This window comes from Grus americana, chromosome 3 (genome assembly GCF_028858705.1).
Source record: "Grus americana isolate bGruAme1 chromosome 3, bGruAme1.mat, whole genome shotgun sequence".
Classification (NCBI taxonomy): domain Eukaryota; kingdom Metazoa; phylum Chordata; class Aves; order Gruiformes; family Gruidae; genus Grus; species Grus americana.
Genome location: NC_072854.1, coordinates 39,381,703 through 39,400,562, shown reverse-complemented (window position 1 = coordinate 39,400,562; position 18,860 = coordinate 39,381,703).

The window sequence follows — 18,860 nt, the reverse complement described above, 5'->3', positions numbered from 1 at the left end:
TCATAAAATATGCTTTTCAGTTGGACTTCTGATTCATGTACTGTGCAGGATGGACTATGGAACCCCTCACTGCTGTACCTCAGTGTTACCAGAATGTTACTTAACTTCTAGACCACCCCTCGGGGTAACATAGTGATCTCATCACCATTTTACAAATCAGGGATTTATGATGTAGAGAAATTAAGATTAGAAGTGTCACTTTTCCCAGCCTCAGTCTCCTAAGACATGGCTTTTCGGAGTACTCAGGTGGGTGGTGGTGTTTTCTCAAGCACAGTACAACTTCAGTTGTAGCCTTTGGTAGTCCTACACACTGCAGACCACTGATCCTCAAGTCAAGCACTAGATGACATGATCACCACTTACTTAGAAAACAACAGTGAGCAGTGACTAGCGAAAGTTTCACTAAGTGAATTCCCAAATATCATGGTGAGCCTACCAAGGTGAAAAAGTGCTGAAGTGCTGTTCTTCGGTTTGTCCAGTAACTCTAACCATGACACCATCCTTCTTCTATAAACCTGTATCATGTCTCATCTCCTTTGTACTTCTGCAACAAATGAGGTATGAATGGAGGGAAAGCACTCTCCTTCACTGTACAAACCTGATCACCCCAAACCAAACTTTTTCCATACAGAGAATAAACAGAATTCCAGTGGAGAAAGAGCAGGTGGCCATGTACTTCAAGAACCCCAGCATAATGCTTTTTCACAGGGGACTGGGTAAAAACAATTTTAATGCTGGCATTGCCTGATTTTTCTAGATTTGACTCTGCAACCTTAACAAGGTTTTTAAAAACATTTTTGTCTGCAATGTCGTAGGGTTTTTAAAAAAGCAAATGAGAACAAAACCAACCAGAAGTTCTATCATGTGGCAGCATATTATTATCTCCATGGTACCACAGTTGGTTTGGAACCTCTAAATCCACAGACCCCTTCCTGCTGACTCCTGCCAAAACAAGAGACAGAGGTAGCTCATTTTCATCCTCTGTGATGCAATATTACACTAGGTCAGACATGAAGTTTCACAGAGACTTGCAGGAAGCAGAATAGTGTCACAGACTCATCCCAAGGCCTCTGTAGAGAGATGGGCTTTACTGGTTAACAGAACACCCTTTCTGCTTGTTCCTCCCCTCTTTGATCTCTCCTGTCTCATCTCTTCCAGCACGGTTTTCTCCCCAGTCTCTGGCTCCAGCTACTAATCCCATTCTCTTTGCCTGTACTACTTCTCATTTCATTCTCTGCTCTGTCAGACCCGTGAGTTCAATTGATTTCCATGTCCTGCCCTACCACCAGGCTACCAGTCAACTCATTACTTCTTCGGCTAACCCTCCACTCCTCCCCACATGTCTGTCCTGGATCTTCCTGGCTCCCACTTCCAATTCCGATCCTAGATTCTTTCTCCTACTTTCCATTCCCAAAACATTTATGTTGAAAAATACAGTCAATCACTTAAGAGCATCTAAATATTGTTCAAAATGCATAAATGGAAACGTATCATTCTATTCCTGGGAGATTTGCTTATTTGCAACTGGCACCTATTTAATCAGAAGGCAAACGGTTCACAGCCGTAGTGTTCATGCGTGTCTAGGTGCTCATGTTCATCTAGAGTGATGCTGCACTCTGCTGGATGTGGCTAGTTACATCACTTGCATTTTTTAGTCTCCCCTCCTCTCTTTTCCTGCAATTAGTTTGTATTCAGCACTCTTCAGTACAAGTACACTTCTAGCACAAATCATTTCTATTTTGCAGCACTGTTTTTCATGAAAGCTAACTGACATGCCTCTTTCTGACTTGGCCTCCATTATACTAAAATCCTAAGATATAAGAAAATTAGAGGAAGAAAAAAAGATGAAGGAGTGGAAATACATCCGACCATCCAGGTGTTTCCTTTGTGTTTGCCAGATCTCAGTTCTGCAAGTGCCATCTCTTGTGAGAGAGGTCTCCACAGTCCATGCCCCTTTGACCAAACATCCCAACTATGACAGGCTCCAGGCATCTTTCTGTAGCTCCTCTTCCTTGGAAGCACGCTAAGGAAAACTCTGCATGAAATTTGCAAACAATCAAGGACTCAACTGGTCTAATTAAAACAGAATGTACTAAGAATGTATAGGAAAACCAGAGTGGACCGAAAGGACTTGTCTGAGTAACTAATTCAGTTTACTCAGCAAATGTCAGGCTAGGGAGGTACATCTTGGATTCATTACAAAGGAAGCAATATCTTACTTGTCCTCCGCTCCTATCCTCGGGCAGCTGTCAGCGAGACAATCTCTTCCTTCCTCTCCTTTCTGATCCTCTTGACTACAGCGTCTCAGAGACACAGCCTCTAGTGTCTGACGTTTCTTGTCCCTACTGCTCCCACAAACACCGTTCCTTTATAGCCTGTGACCACTTTTGATGTTCAAGTTGTGACAGATTTCATTACCTTATAACATGGGCTGGTCGCAGTTATATTTCAACAATGAAATGTCTGCACCATCTGGGATAAGAGTCTCTCTTCTCTCTACAGTGGTTAACACCTTCTAACATGACCTTCATCCCTGCCCCCTCCAGCTAACTCTGGAGTTATATTTCCCAATTTCCTTTCTCAGAACTTGGCATTTCAAAAGCCTCTTTGATCTTGCCATCACCTCGGCATGCCTGAAGGGTAAAGATGTGTAGACCATGGTTTGCATGTCAGTTTCCCCTCGTTCAAGGTGTGGGACTGGCTAGGTTGGTTTGCCCATAAAGCAACAAGACTGGTATTTTCATACTGTTTTATTATTGATACTTCTTCTCCATAACACTGATGGATTATTGACAAATTAAAGTCTATCCATCCCGATGGCTAGGGACGTTACCACCTTTTGGTCATGGAGTTCTGTTTCTGGATTGTGTTTAAATCTTTATGTCTCATATCTAATGCATTTGATTGCTGTTTGACCTGAATTGTCAGCAAAGCAAAAGAAGATTCCATCAGTGGAATGACAAGCAAACCAAAAGTACAATACTCCACTTCTGACTCCTTATTTGTGGCACTGATGGGGATGCAGGATCTGAAAAAACTCACCTATAAAAAGCAAGTCCCATCAAACTTTGGATTAAAAAATTAAACCATATGTTCACACGGGAACGGTGTCATACTACTTACCTGGTAATACTCTGATCCCTTAAAAGTGTAAATGGTATTAATTTTGCTCCTCCAGTGCTATGCAGTATCAAATATTTTATTCTACAGAAGCCCAGGACAATTTCAAGTGATAAAGATTTCACTATAGGACAACCTCAAAAATCTGTAACTCTCTTTCCCTGACTCCAGCTCTGGTACTTTCGTCCTGATGCTGTTCATAATATAAGCACTTCCCGCTCCCCAAAGGCTGTGCACACAGGACGGACCCAGCAGACCTCTTTTTTTGCCATTTTCTTTGGCACATTCATAAACCAGCTGCTGTTTCTGAGCTATTCCCATACAGCTTAGCATGACTGCCAGGAGGCTCCTCTTAGAAAATTACAAGTATTTCCCCTTAGCTCTGCCTTTTCACCATCCATCTCACATTTCAGAAACAGTTTTTATTAAGCAGCTATTGTGTTTATTCTGCCTGTTGAGATGCTACCGCCATAGCTAAACAGTAGGTATTGCACACTGATAAGATACCAGAGACACTGGGATTTCAGAAGAGAGCCGGGATCTCTTGGTACTTGTGATACCAAGTAGTGTTGGTAACATTATTATTATTATTACACTATACAATGCTGACTTTTGGAACAAAAATGCTAAAAGGATCAGTTCCCATTAATCTCGACTGAAAAGTATGTTGAAAAGACGCTAAGAGTTACCAGCATAACCTATTTCACATTTTAAATTGATTTTTTTTTTTAAATTTGCAAGTGCACATTCATTTGGCATTTTAGCTAATTTATGCTGAAATGGGTGAAAAAGTGTTAAAGTCAAAATAAAACATCCTTTCAATTTTTCAGTGGACCTGGTTTATTTTCTATTCAGATTATTGTTTCACAACGTTTAATGCATTGCCTTTTAAGAATCATAGAATCATTTTGGTTGGAAAAGGCCTGTAAGACCATCAAGTCCAACCGTTAACCTAACACTGCCAAGCCCAACCACTAAACCACGTCCCTAAGCACCATATCTACACCAGGGATGGTGACTCAACCACTTCCCCGGGCAGCCTGTTCCAATGCTCGACAACCCTTTCGGTGAAGAAATTTTTCCTGACATCCAATCTAAACCTCCCCTGGCACAACTTGAGGCCATTTCCTCTTGTCCTGTTGCTTGTTACTTGGGAGAAGAGACCAACACCCACCTGGCTACAACCTCCTTTCAGGTAAATGTAGAGAGCAAAATAAGGTCTCCCCTCAGCCTCCTTTTCTCCAGGCTGAACAACCCCAGTTTCCTCACCAGGCCTACAGATGACAGCAGGCCAGTGGGTGACAATAACCCTGCTTGAGACAAATGCAAGAGTACAAGATAGATGTGGAGAAGTGTTTAGGCCACGAGGCAGGATCTGGGCTCAGATGGACTTGAATCAAATCCCAGGAGGTGCCAAGGACACAGAAAAGCCCCGAGGCTTGGCACGGCACCTCGGCTTCTTCAAAATGGGGGTGCAGTTGGCAGTTTCCTCCCAGACCCTTTTCCTGCCTTTTCTAGGGGTTGTGAGGGCACAGAGCCCTCCAGGCAACGCGGGGCTCGCCGGCTCCAGCTCCTATTGCCCTGAGTGCTCTCGGTGTACGTAAGGTGCTGCCACGGCTCGCTGCAAGCCCCGACCCTGCCTCCGCTGCCCTCCGCTCCCGCGCAACTCACCGGCGCACCCCGCTCCGCCGCCCCCTGCACACCTCCGTCCAGCCCGCTGCCTCCCCGCCACTCCACAGCGGTATGGGCCCCCCGCGGGGTGGATCGCGGCAGGCGGCAACCGACTCACCCTCCCCGGCGCTGAGGCCCCGAGCCCCAGCTGGCAACGGTAAGGGTTGGGAATGGCGGTGCCTCTGCGGGACGCGGCGCGCCGCGGCCCCCGAGCCGCGACATAGCGCCCGGACGGGCGGCGGCGAACGGAGAGCCTGCCCCTCGGGGCGCCTTTCCCCCGACCTCCATGAGAGGGGGCTCCGGCTCTTCTCGTGGCTCGATCTTCCCACCGCTGCCTCCTTTCCGCAGCCCGGGGTGACTGGGCGTCCGCGGCGGAGGCTGAAGCCTTGGGACGGGATGACAGGCGGGAGCTTTAGCGTCAAAGTTCATTAGGTGGCATTTGGCTATCTGGGGGACGTGGGCAGCGGAGAGGAAACAGCAGTAGGTTTCCCCTTCCCCGTCGCTAGCGGGGAGATTGTTGCTGCCCCATCGCAGGGCTGGTGCCGGGGCAGCAGCGGCCGCTGGGCAGAACCGGACCCCCTCGTCCGCCTCGGCTCCCGCTCGGCCCGAGGAGCGCCTTTGCCTCCTCCCGTCCGCCGCTCCAGGGTGGAGAAAGCCCTCAGGGACAAGGTTTTGAGCAGTTTTTTTTCCTTCAGAAGGAGGCAGAACTAGCGGTAGGAAACTGCAAGGTAGCCGGTGTGAGGAGCGAGGGCCGCGACAGGACTGCGGGGCGGCTGGGCCTGCCTCGGGCGCGGGGTTGGGGCGGCAGAGCCCTCACGGGTCCGGGGAGCCCCGGCAGCATGCCCTCTCGTGTGAGGGCTGGCCGGGCTGCGGGGCTTCTCACAGGAGGGCCAGGGATCTCTCGAAATGGGTGTTGCTGAGGAGATGCCTCATACTGCGGGTCAGTGTTGGGGTAATCCAACAATCCAATTACAGCCTCAGCGGATTGTAATCCCAGGTGGAAAAGAGACGCTCCAGTCATAATTCCCAAGTATTGCTGTATTTCAAAATATGTAGGGTTCTGCAGTAGATGTAAAACCAGAGCAAAAGCTGGCACGGAAGAGGCTTGCTGCTGGTCTCTTTCATCCAAAGCTGTTATCTTCTCTTCTGCTTTCATCGTCAGAGAGAAAATCTAAAAATTACATTTGGTTTCAATTGCAAAAATAACAACAAGATAAATTAGCCGTGAGAGAGTAGAGCTTGTGTGTCTCTGCTAACAGAATGCAACAGACTTAGGAACAAAATGGCTGCTGCCTGCGCACATCAGCAGCGATGATGGAAAAGTAGGGAGAATGCACACAGCCCTCTGCTGCCCAGCTGCATCCCCCGATGCCATCCATCCTCCTTTGTGAGTCTAAGGAATTGGGTTTTGCACTGAAACTTGTGGGTGTTTGCATTTGTAACTTATTAAACAACGTGCAATTCTTAGTCCTTGCCTAAGGGTCTTCAGGCGGTCATAGTATTAACCCTAAGATGCAGTTTATGAACATTACGAGGGTTTGTATATTGCAAATTTGCATTTCTTCTTCCAGTGTATAATAGAGAAAGTGTGCAGTTGATACCAGTTTGGGGGGATTTTGTCTCACCAAAGGTGTTAGCTCCAGTCCTGCTACTCCTTCAGTTGAAGGGCGAGACGTGAATCTATTATGTAGTGAGCATAGTGGTTGTCTTCACAGAAAGCTCCAAGTCTGTGGCTCTCTTCCAGCTACCAAATTTGTTTTGAAAGGACAGTTGATATTATAGGTGGTAAAATTATAAGTAACCCTGAGATGCTGAATACCTGAAGGACAGGTAAAGTTACAGGTGGGGGGAAAAAAAAAATATTTTCTGTTTTCTTGCAGTTCTGTTGTAGATGTTGTAGATGTTCTACAGATGTAAGTGAGGCAAGGTTTCTAGACAGAGTTAACATGTTTTATTAGGTTAGCTTATTTAGTTGGAAAAACACATACAAGCTCTTGGGCACATAAGCACTTCTTCAGAGTGTTTGCCTGTTTTTTCCAGTTATATCCTGTTTTCTGACATTCAGATGAATATCTGAATTTCCAGGTGTCTGAATTTGTCAGAGCCTTTCAAGGCCTTTCTCAGAGCCTATTATAGAAATCCTTTAATTTATGTCTGAAATTTCTTTCAACTTACTTCTTTTAAGACTAGGTGTACGCATAAGCAATTCTCTGATTGCATCCCTAATATGAGTGTGTGTGTACCCTTAAATATCAATACAAATGACTGAAATTAAAAGACAAATGTGCAGAAAATTATTTCCAGCAAATCAAAGTTGGTTATCGAAATATTTAAGCATACAGAAGACCGTAAATGTGTAGTGCAAGAAGTGAGAATATTTTATATTGCATAGACAATTTAGGATGTGCCACTTTCCAGTCAACTCTTACTTCCCATAATAGATACTAACCATCAGAGGGCACTCCTGATCCTACAAAGAAATATTGTGGTTTGCTGGAACAATGGTGAACAGTCAGACTTTCCTAATCTGGAAACATGCTTTACATGATTTATATCCCATTGGCATCTGGATTATGAGTCAACAGATGATAAAGTCAGATATTTATGACACCTCCATTTACCACCCTTTACAGCACAGTGCTAAATACCGTATAACCAATGCACTTGATTTAAAAGTCACTTGCAGCATAGTAGTTCTAGTGATTTCTTCACAGTTTAATATAGTGCTTAGCTCAGGCTGTGAAGGAAGTTTGCTAAAAGAAATGATTAACAATAGGGTCTGTGTTTCTTTAGCAATGTCCTTAGCGTCCATATAAGAGTGTTAGTCCAGGTCAAGATGCTGTGTCTGGTATAGTATTATATGTTCTTACTAACATTCACCTAGGAGCAGCTTATTTGGCTGTATGTGAGAGGAGAGGCAGTCAGATACGTTAGGTGTGTGCTTAGCAGAGAAGTGTGGTAAGCTTTAATATTTCCTTTTGTATGGTCTTACACCCCTGCAAATTTTGCCTTTTATGTCCTTTTGTAGGAGTGTCTTTTTTTTTTTCCTGTGAGAAACATTCCTAAAGCATGCATTTATTTTTTTCAATGCACTTCTATCCTCTGTTTGAAAGGGAGCACTTCCTCCTCCTTGCAAAAGCAAAAACTTGAAAACAGCACAATTTCTGAGTTTATAACAGAATGCTCACAAAAACAACAAATCAACTACCAAAACATTTTGGTTTTTTTTTTTTCCCCTCCCTTGACAAGCTTTGCATGTTGTTTACTAATGTTTTACAAGCCCTGATGGCAACCCTTGACTCTATGACAGGCATGGAAAGTCGGGGGAACCTGTCATACCTTTCTCCCCCGCCCCCCAGCCTCAGTCCCGCAGCCTATTAGTATGTTTATTCCTTGAGAATAGGCAACTTCATGCAATTGGTTATACACAATCTCCTTGTAACGGAGTCAAGACTGCATAGAGGGATATGCAGGAAATAGGAATGTATCCAAGCAGAGGGAACAGCAGGCACTGCTTTCATGTATGATCCAAGACCTCAGGGGTAGGGTTCTCGTTTGGTCTCTGGTTTGGGCTCTATATTTGTCCCAGTGTTCCCATCTGTGTTTTATCTGACACTGATGCTGGTGCTTGAACCCAGCAAAAGATTTGCATCTTAATGGGTAGATCCTGGTGCATCTTTTTTGGGGGAGACAGTTTTGGGCTGTGTGTTCAGAGACCTATTGTGCCGGTTTAGCTCCACTACTCTGCTGTTTGACTTCCGTGCCTGTGTAGTTTCAACAGTGTTGAAATTGATCCATGCCGCTGTGATGGTGCAAACTGGATTGACATCTAACTTGACCCAAAATCCCAAATCCCAGCCCAAATCAATAGATCTCCAGAAGAGTTCTGGAGAGAATTTGCTGGCTTTTGCTACTGCCATTCTGTGTCAGCTGATGGCTGGAAAGCTAACATACACAGGCAGTTTCAGAGATAGTTTTTAAGTTGCCTGGAGTGCAAAAGGGAAAGTTGTCTCCTTTGTATTGTCATAACAGGCTTATTAAATTAGATTTTACTTTTCTAGAATTCATTTACATGCTGAAGTGATGGGCAAATAACACAAAAGAGGTCTGATTACTTATTACTGTGTCTCTTATAGATGGCAGAAATATCAAATATGAAAGCAGGGGGTTTTTTATGACTAAAACAGTCTTGTTTCCTCTATGTAACTTACTGTTGAGTACTTGGGGTTTTTAGAAGTACTGCTGTTGAGTCATCTCTCTGTTTACAGTGTAGTTTCAGAAATGCTTTTAACTAAGCAAATTCATCCAGAACTTTTCTGTGGCTTGTTAAAATGTCTTCACTGATAGCAAAGAATATGAAAACAAAGTGTGGGTTGGGAGGACATGCCAAAGGTTGATTTCTCTTCAGCAGGTCAAATGTTTCCAAGCTGGGAACAAGAAACATTTTTAATGGCCTGGCACACTCAGGGGAAGCTGCCTGAGGAGAGAGAGAGAGTGTGTGTGTGTGTGTGTGTACGCTGTGCTCCCAAAGGTTTACTGGAAGCTCGTAGGCACAGATAGCCCCTGGACTGGGTGAGTTTTTGGCTGGATCAAGGATGCATGATGACTAAGGTGAGCAGAGCCGAGCAATTGTCACCTGTTGGCAGGACTTGGACTCTTCGTTTCAGGTCACAGTCAGGTATCTAAATCCCATCTCAGCCCCGCTGCCTAGCCTATGGGGAGCTGGGCAGCTCTGACGGTTTCTGGAGAGCAACTCAGAGAGTCTAAACAAGACACTGAGCAGGGAGATACCTAAAGGATTAGGGAAGAGAAGTTGGTTTTGTTCAATGGGAAACATGGACTGAATGTCCCTATGCGTGGAGAACTGGGATTTGGGTGGAATCGAGGCTATTAGAATGTGGTTCTTCTGTTCAGTAGTTGTCTTTCCCACCTTAAGGAGGGAACTACACAGCTGAACTGTTGATGAAGATGCCAAATCAGTCATGCTGCTCACGAGAGGGTTAATACCCAACATGTCTCAAGATCCATGCAGTCAGGGGCCAAGAACTGATGTGGACCATTAAGCTTTGTGCGATTAGAAAAGCGCAGCCCTCCTGATTTGTCATCAGTTCTAACCTTCCCTTAGAAGGACAGTACAACAGGTTTTCTGTGGTTCAGACTTGCAGATTACTATGTATTTGGTTTTGACTTCTTTTTCCCCCATGGGAAATTATGACAGAGAACAATTGTAATTACTTGGCTAGAAAATGACTTTAAACTGTCTGGTGTTGACTGTCCATTTCTAAAGTATTTCTCTTATCAGTGTCTCCTGCTTTTTTTCATATTTTCCTCACACTTCCACAAGATTTATTAAATGCCCGCTTGCTGGAACGAGTTCTGCGGAGATTTCTGCTCCTCTTAAATCAAGGGCAGCAGTCATAGGACTTACACTGCCTCTGATCATAGGACTGTTTTTATATTTCCTTGAAATGATCCATTCATGGGGAAAAAATGATCCAGGAATACTGAGCTTCTTTGAAATTCAGAGATAAAGTCCATCTGAAAATGGACTTCAAGGGATTTAGGTGTGGTGATGGGCAGCCATTATAGCCCCCGTGGTCTACTACCCTCTGCTGCCCCCAGAGCAGAGGTAACTGAAGAGAGGTGTTGGGGCACATTGGTTTCTGCCACCTCAGCACTAGGGCTGGTCACCTTTGGGATTGGGGAAAGGCACATGGTGGAGCACCAGTGTCTTTGACTGCCTCAGCAAAGCTCATCCAGAGAGCCCAGGGAGAGTAAAGGGGTTGTTCAGTGGCAATCTTTCGAGCAACCCTGATAAAGCCAAGATCGTCCTGTACTACAGAAGTGATGCCTTAGGTTGGTTGAAATATTGAGAGTGTAGAGGTGCTGGAGAGGGCCTAGTCAAGGGCTACCAAGGTGGTCGGAGACCTGGAGGATGTGCCTTTTAGGGAAAGGTGAAGGGAGCTGTGCTTGGAGAGCCTGGGGAGGAGGCAGCTACATGGAGCAGTCTAATAGCCTGCAACTTGAAGGCAAGCTAGGAGATCAAGTAGCCAAACCCTTCTTGATACTTTCAAGTGGCAAAAAAGGGGCCACAGCATCAAATTGTGGCTTTGGAGGTTAGAATGGAAGCTAGGAATAATCCTTTCTCTTTGGAGGGTAGTGCAGGATTGAAGCAGGGTACCCAGAGAGGAGGTGGAATATCTATCCATGAAAGTTTTCAGGACTTGACTAAACAAAACCATGGCTGGTTTGGTCTGGTACTGGTGGTAGTCCTGCAGGCAGGCAGTTGGACTAGGTGACCTCCAGAAGACCTCTCAATGTCAACATTTCTGTGATTCTGTGAAAAATGTCAAGATTTTGCTCAAGTTTGATTTTAAAATAACATACAGTTTGCAAGCAACTTAGAAGAGGTGATTTCTTTATTAAAAACAATTGGCGAAAGTGTTCACAGAAAACTTACAACACTGCTTCTGAGTGTTAAACAATGCTAGTGCTGCTGTAGGCTTTACTTAAAAATTATTTTCTTTGCAAACAATCTATAAAAATGAAGTTTTGTCACTTAATTTACGCAAAATAAAGAACTCTTTTTCTTTTCTTACCACTGAGTAAGCACTGTAGTTGATTAGGTACATCTCCTTATCCAGTATGAATAGCTGCTGCACATGTATGTGTGTATATATATAGGATATCTCTAAAAAGGATAAACTCAAACATTTTTTCACTCAGCAGACTGCTAGCTCTCAGTTGTCACCTCATAACTATAAATAATAGCTTTGGAGCTAGGTATATTTCAGACAGAGGCACAGAAAGAGCGAGCAAATAGAGTTATTTTTTTCCATATCATTGGCACACCATTGTTCCGCTGTGGTCAGTGGTAGGATGTACAAACAGTATTTCAGATTCCATAGGAACCTGTTTTGTATTTATGCTAGGCCAGCATCATGTGTTACTCGACCGATCGGAGGGATGGGAATGATAACCAGCAGCTTGCTTGGGCAAGAAGGAAGAGGTGCTCTTCCATAGTTAATAAAGAGGCAGAAACTTGAAACAAAATCAGACTAAGATATATGTTTTTAGAACTTGAATTTGCCTACGTCAGCTAAGTTTTGTCATGGCAAAAGTGCAGAGAGGAATGTGGGAACACTTGCACCAGGTTGTCTTCATCTGAAAAAACAAAGCAAGAAAGTGAGCAAATTTTAACCAGAAATTGAACGTTAGCCACTTCTGTGAGTCTTTAAATGTTAACATCTATGGAAGAAATACTATATTGCTGTGGCTTTTCCTCAGTGCATTTGCAGGAAATGCCAAACAGTAATGCTCTCCAGTTTAAAACGTGAGAGTCATATGACAAAAGGAAAACACACGCGTAAAACCAATTACTGGCCTTTTACAATCTATTTTCTGCCTGCTTTAATAAATTTTAATGAAGAAGTTAGCTTTTCTGTTTGTTTGCTGAAGTCAGCTTTTTGCTGTAATTTATGCAGGGTGGTAACTGCTACTGTGGCATCACTGGAGAAGAGCAGCGTGCTGGTTGCACATGGCAGTACTCTGGCAATGTCCTGCTGCTCAGATGCACCCCAGTTTGCTCCTGTCACATTAAGGGTGTTTTACAATAACCCATCATTTACAGATTCCACCTAAAGGAGTTTTCAGCTGTCCCTGCAGCGCGTCTTTATGACCATTTCCTCCACCACGTATTTATCCTTGGAGAATTACAAAATGCAGAGACTAAGTGGTTGTTCAGGTTCACTGAAATGCACAGGAAGGATTTGTACTGATAATTTCAAACTGCATGGAAAAAATATTTAATATCATTAGTAATCTGACCATATAATTCCCCTTGCCACTTTATGGTATATTTTCATGCAGTTTTAAAGAAGGAGAAGCCATATGTGAATCTGACATTACCTTACCTAAAAATTTTGAAGATTTTTTTGGAATGTGGACCTGCCATCTCAGATTCAGAGAATAATTGTTGTGGATTTCTAAATTTATATCAATGCAGATTAATGCTTTGCAGTTTGCCTACATTAAGTTGTATTGGCAAAGAAAGTGGCTTTTCTGTTGTCACAGTGATGCCCAGTCAGCTATGCAGTTAAGTGGGCTCCTCAAGCACCGAAGGTCACAAGGAAATACAGATCCATTAGTTGCACAAAAATTAAGAGCACCGTGCGCTCTTTCAAAATGTTACTTTAGGTCAGGTTCCAGTTAAGATTCAGTTTTATCTTTAAATTCATTCTTGTGGAAGTTCTCTTACATCAGTAATGAAAATGCTAAATGACCTGCTCAAAAGCTGCATTTCTGCTTATTTTATGCTTTCATTGTTATCATTAAGATAATTATTTGGGCAAATTACAGTAGAAGTTACTGGCGTTTTATAAATGTATCTGTACTTTCCTATTTATCTCAGTACCAAAGGGCCAATGGCAGTTATGTACAGTAATGCAAGTTCTTACATGCTTAAGTCTGGTCCTGTGTGTATAATAAATGAGATCTACTCTGAAGAATTTGGAAAGCCAGGAGGTTGCAGGGTTAGCCTGCTATGAAATACCAGGGGACTGAGGCCCTGATCCCCAGTCCATTCTTATTTGTAAAAGCACTTCAGCACATATGTATCTCTAGGCATGTGTTTAAGACCCATTGACATCAATGAGACTTTAGCTGATGCTTAACCTCTGAGCATATGCTTAAGTTTCCTGCTGAATAAGGAGGTCCTTGAGCATACGCTTAAAAATACCCTGCTGAATTGCTGATGTCTCTCAGGCCTCTATCCTGCCCCAAAAACAAACCTTTACTTGCTTCTCTAGGTCACTTGTTTTGGCTTGGACTTCAGATTTTTTCTTCTTTAGCATTTCCTTTTCACTCAGCTGGCCAGATCTATTTTCTACAACCCCCATTATCACACACACATGGTGTTCATTATCACTCCACATTGCTCCACATTACAAAGTGGAGTACCCAATTGGCTAATTCAGTGTTTTCAGTGAAAGTGCTATCTATTTATAGTTTTCTGCAAATTTGAAATCATGTATGGAGGAAGCTGTTGTCAGTTAAACAAACATATTGTTTATATTCAGGTGCTGTTGGGATACAAACCTTTCACTATAATCCTTTCACTCTTTTCCTCTGTGCAACATTATTACTGTATTAGGTGGGATATTTAAAAGGTTCCAAAATCCATTGTAGCTTTCCCAGACTTTTGGACACATTGTAATTACTGTTGGCCACAGTATTTAGTTCAGAAAATTTTCTTACCAAAAATACTATTATGTTTAAGCTGAATTTTTATAATGTTACTTTATTTCCACTGGAAATTTTCAATTTCCCTACAGCAAATACATCCAAAAGTGTTTTTCATATTGAATCAATGTTTCAGTATGAAATATTTTTTAATTACATTAATTTAGCATGTTTGGGGTTTTGGTGGAAAAATAACAATATTTTAAGTCAAAGTGAAACTAAAACACTCCTTTAAAATTGTCAAAAAGTTCCCGTGATGAAAACCTACAATTTCAAAGGAAAAAGTTCGAATAAAGATTTTTTTTCCATAAAACATTTCCCACATGAGAAAGAAGTTTTCCATTTACTCCTAGTTAACAACATAGACTTTACCTGCTGTCTTTTATTACTGCCAAGAGTAGCCTGTGAAAGAATGCCCTCAATATTGGCTCAAATATTTGAGCCAATTTCAAATTTTGAATTTTTATGCAGTAGTCGTCGTGTTAGAAGACCTACTGCACTGATCCAAGTTGTGGATGTGAAACCCCCCCAGATTCATGGGTCTCAAGGTAAGTGTTTCTTAGGTGTAGTAAAGGCAAATGAGAGCTCCTGAAAGTGCCTGCGGCTCGTGGATTTCCGTAAGAACATAGCATAATCTTAGCAGATACCTAGGCACGTGTAAAAGGATAAACATCTCGCAATTCCAACAGTTGTCTTTGGATATTATAAAGAATTACTTAACTGTTGTTTTTATGATCTGATGTCCACTTTCAGATGTTTACTATTGAACATTCATGACTAAAAATGGTTTCCACTGCACATACTGTTTAAATACATTTCTTGGATGAATCCAGAAAACCACCAATCAGTGAACTGAAACTCAAGCTCATACTCTACTTGTCAAGAGATTCTAGATCCTCATGTTACACCAAAACATAACAAACTGTTAAGACCATTTCATGCTTCGTTGGCTTCAAATAAACCAGAAGTACCCAGAAAAAGGTTTCCTCCAACTTTCATTTGTCTGCATCTGAATTTGCCAGAATTCAGATGTTCTGCATGCTTTACTCTTGGCTTCAGTCACTGCATCTTACTAGCAGGGCAGTGGATTTTGTTTTCCTTGCAGGAGAGGAACAGAAGGAACATTTTTTCATGGAAGCATTACAGTTCAGGTGTAAGGGGGCATTTGTGTTTTACTGCCCACACAGGTCCACGTCCTTAGCTTGCAAGAAGTTGCCCCTGGTCAATGGAGTCCAAAGCCTCCTCGCAATGGGGCAGTTCGCAGTATCGCCACAGGCACATGGGTCCTGTACGAGTGCCGGTGGCTGGCACAATCAGAGTGGGGATCCTCCAGGACAGATGGAATCCAACACATATTATATAAGGTTTGAGAACAGAATGGATTCTTAATTCAATGAAAAATTCCTTTTGCCCCCTTTTTTGCTGACTCAGCATATTGTTTGCAGCTGGACCAGAGTGGGAATGCCTGCATAGAAGAGTTATATGACTTTCTGGCAAAACTGACTAGTATGGAACTAATTGCAGCCCACCCAAACCTAGCAGGAGGCAGGGTTTTCCTTTCAATTAAAAGCATTCTGCTACAAGGCAGCACACAAGATCGAATGTGTGTGTTCGGATGAACGCTTAATGACAGCTTTCATGGGCTTTGGGGAAAAAAAAAAAAAGGTCTTCAGGAATGAAGTCAAAGAGGCGATGGAATTTAAAGAAAAATATTAACTGTAGGGTCCAACTCCAAACTAGAAGCTGGGAATATCTTTCCTGACAAGTATTTCTCATCTACTGCAGGGATAGATCTGAAAGAGAAATTAGGAAGGCCAGTATTAATTGGACTGATCTTGTTTGTTAAAATGCCTATAGCAGGCTGGCACATCTTTTCTTCACAACCCCTCTTAGCAAATTTTGAACCCTTTGGTTCCTGCGGTCTTTTATCTATTCAGCAGGTGCAAGACACTGACTCCATCCTGGTTGTAAGGCAGGGTCAGGCTGGAGGAGGCAATTAGCTCCTAAAACACAAGGAGCTGTGATGGAGGACAGGAATTTTACTGAGGAAAGCTCAGGAACAGCTTGGCTCAGTTGTCAGTTATGTTTGTGCTCTTATTACTCAAATTACCCACAAAATCAACTCATCCCTGGAAGGCTAAAGGATTTGGATTCAATATGGTGGAGGGAAACTCTTCAAAGCATGCTGCCTTGTCTGCCAGGGGGTAAAAATGAGGTTTCAAGCTGCCAGCTGCACAAAAGAAATTGTGAGCAGGGAAGACGGGAATGGAAATGAAGCTGTGGACGGGCAGGGGGAGGTGATCTGATCTCTGCTAAAGGACAGGCTAGAAATGGTGCTGACTGAATGATTTACTGTCATCAAGTGGGACAAGGATCTTTCACAAAGGGCCAGAAGACAGGGAAGGGTAAGAAAGGCTGAGGGAGCCTGCGTAGAGCTGGCCTCCAGTGGGAAAGGGACTAAGGAAGGCCCATGGTGCTATGAGACACTAGCAGAAAAGAGCACAGGGTACGTGTGAAAGGTGCTGGCCAGACTGAAAACTAACGTTTGAGAAGTCCCCATGCCAGGGGGCTGAGAGAGGGAGGCAGGAGCCTGAATTCAGGGAAAGCAGAGCAGGAACCTGGTGATGGGTTAAAGGTGAGGACCGCAGCACTATTGCTGGTCAGGCATGGCCATGGGGAGGGGGAACTGGGGGAAGACAGGATCTACTGGAATTTTTGTGGTCCCACTGGAAGGAGCTGGGCTATTCTGCCATCATAAACAGCCATTCTCCCCCTCCTATGTTGGTCATTATTTGGGGCATTGTATGGAGAACCTCTCTTCCTCCTCTTTTAGAAACGTACATAGTTTGGGGTTTTTTCATGGTTTTGGGTGTTAAGTGAAAAGGCCCTGCTATCTGCTGTGGACCTCTGGCTGCTTGTCTTTGAAGATTGGTATTTGAATAAGGATTATTTTCCATCCAGTAATAACGGAGAAAGATGTGATCTTGGTATTGTGGTGCAAGTTGCAAAAATAATTTCTGCTTGCTTGGTAACTCCATCCTTTGAAGTATCCAGATTCTCTCAGGGGTGTATGTGACCTCACCTTCTAGTTACCAAACTTTTCCAAATGTCGGATTACACTCAACACCAGATTAGGAATGTGCTTGACATTTCTTTATAAGGTGCAGGAAAATATCTGGGTAGAGATGAAAGCAGATACAAGTGTAACTGGGATATTGGAATAAATTATATATTGCTACTATTACACTTCTCTTCCTGTGCTTCAGCCTACCTTTGTACTGGAGCTTTGGCTAACATTCAATTGTCTGCATACTTTCTGAGAGCTCATGAGAACTTTGTTCATTTCAAGTCCAAATCACCTCAGAAAGGGGACTGCAATAGTCTGCTCTGTAGCATTCACATTCAGAAACAAACCGAGAGACTACTTTTACACCCTTGATTATTTACGGTCACATCTTAAATTACAGGTGGCATTGCTGGTGCAGTAGAGTTGGCAGTTTGATGACTATGGACTACTGGAAATGTCAGTACAGTGTTTGATCCTGCTGCTATTTGTATCCAAAAATTATGTGTGGAAAACAGTAGACCAGCACCTGAAAATGCTCCAAAACAATTTTGTTATAAAAACATAAATATGATGAATATTTTACAGAAGAGTGAATGACTGATCATTTACCTCAGCAAGACTCATCTGTCCTTCATGGATAAACATTTTTAAAACACTGAGACAAAACCTTACGCTTTGGAATAGGAAAGAAACATAAGTTTGCTGGGAGGTACGCAGGGCTACTCTATAAGAGTGTTAAGCTCTGGTTGTGGCATGAATAATAGAGACATCATCAAGATAATAACTGAGTATTCAATATTTCTTATTCATTCTTACCCAATAACATTCTTATGGAGCATTCATATTCTATTGGCATGGTTTATGTTAATACATTGTTGGTTTTCTTAGGCAGAATGGGTCTTAATATTTATCATAATTTTAACTGGCTTAAATGAGTTCAACTCAATGAACAGAAAAATAAACTAGGTGTGTCTGTTGAATGACATACACTGGTCTGTTTACTTTTCTTAGTATGTTTTGTATGTATTTGGTGCTCTTGCTTTTTTTCGTAAACAGCCTCCCATTTCCAACTGGGGAGTTAAAATGACCATGTCATTAATCTCTTGTGTCTTGACCTCTCTTTCTTGTTTGACCCTTACTTCTGGCATTTATAAAATTGGCCATTGCCTGTACCTTCTCCTCACCAAATGCTGCTCCACTTTCCTCCCTTACCAAGTTCCTTCTCTCTGGCCACTGTCTCATTACTTTCAGCAAACCATCACTCCTGTCTTTCATTCTGTTCTATACACAGAACAATGCATGTGTTCTCTCTGCCATTTTCAGGCTTTTCCCCTTTCCTTATGGCATAGTAGGGTTGTCTGGTTGTGAGCAGGTATGCTGTTTTACCTTTGCATGGTATCTTACTCAGAATTAATTCTTATGAGGGTGAGTTTGTAGCTGCTTATTCACACTGGTCCCTTCACAGTTGTTGAATAGCTGAGTCCCTCTGCCAAGTCTCAAGTCTCTCCTGCCAACATCACTTCAGTCCAGTGGTCTGCCTTGGCTTGATACTGCTTAGTATCTCCCAAGGAGGAACTTGTGACCTGTGGACCTCTTTAATCATTCAAACATCTTTTTTACTTCCTTCCAAATCGTTACAGCCCCACTAGTACATTCAGAGCCCTTCTTATCCTCCAGCAGACTAGTGGGAATGTAATGGCAAATTAGCTGGAGCTATTCTGTCTGTGTTGATACGAGCCTGTGGCCTTGTCTTACCACTTCA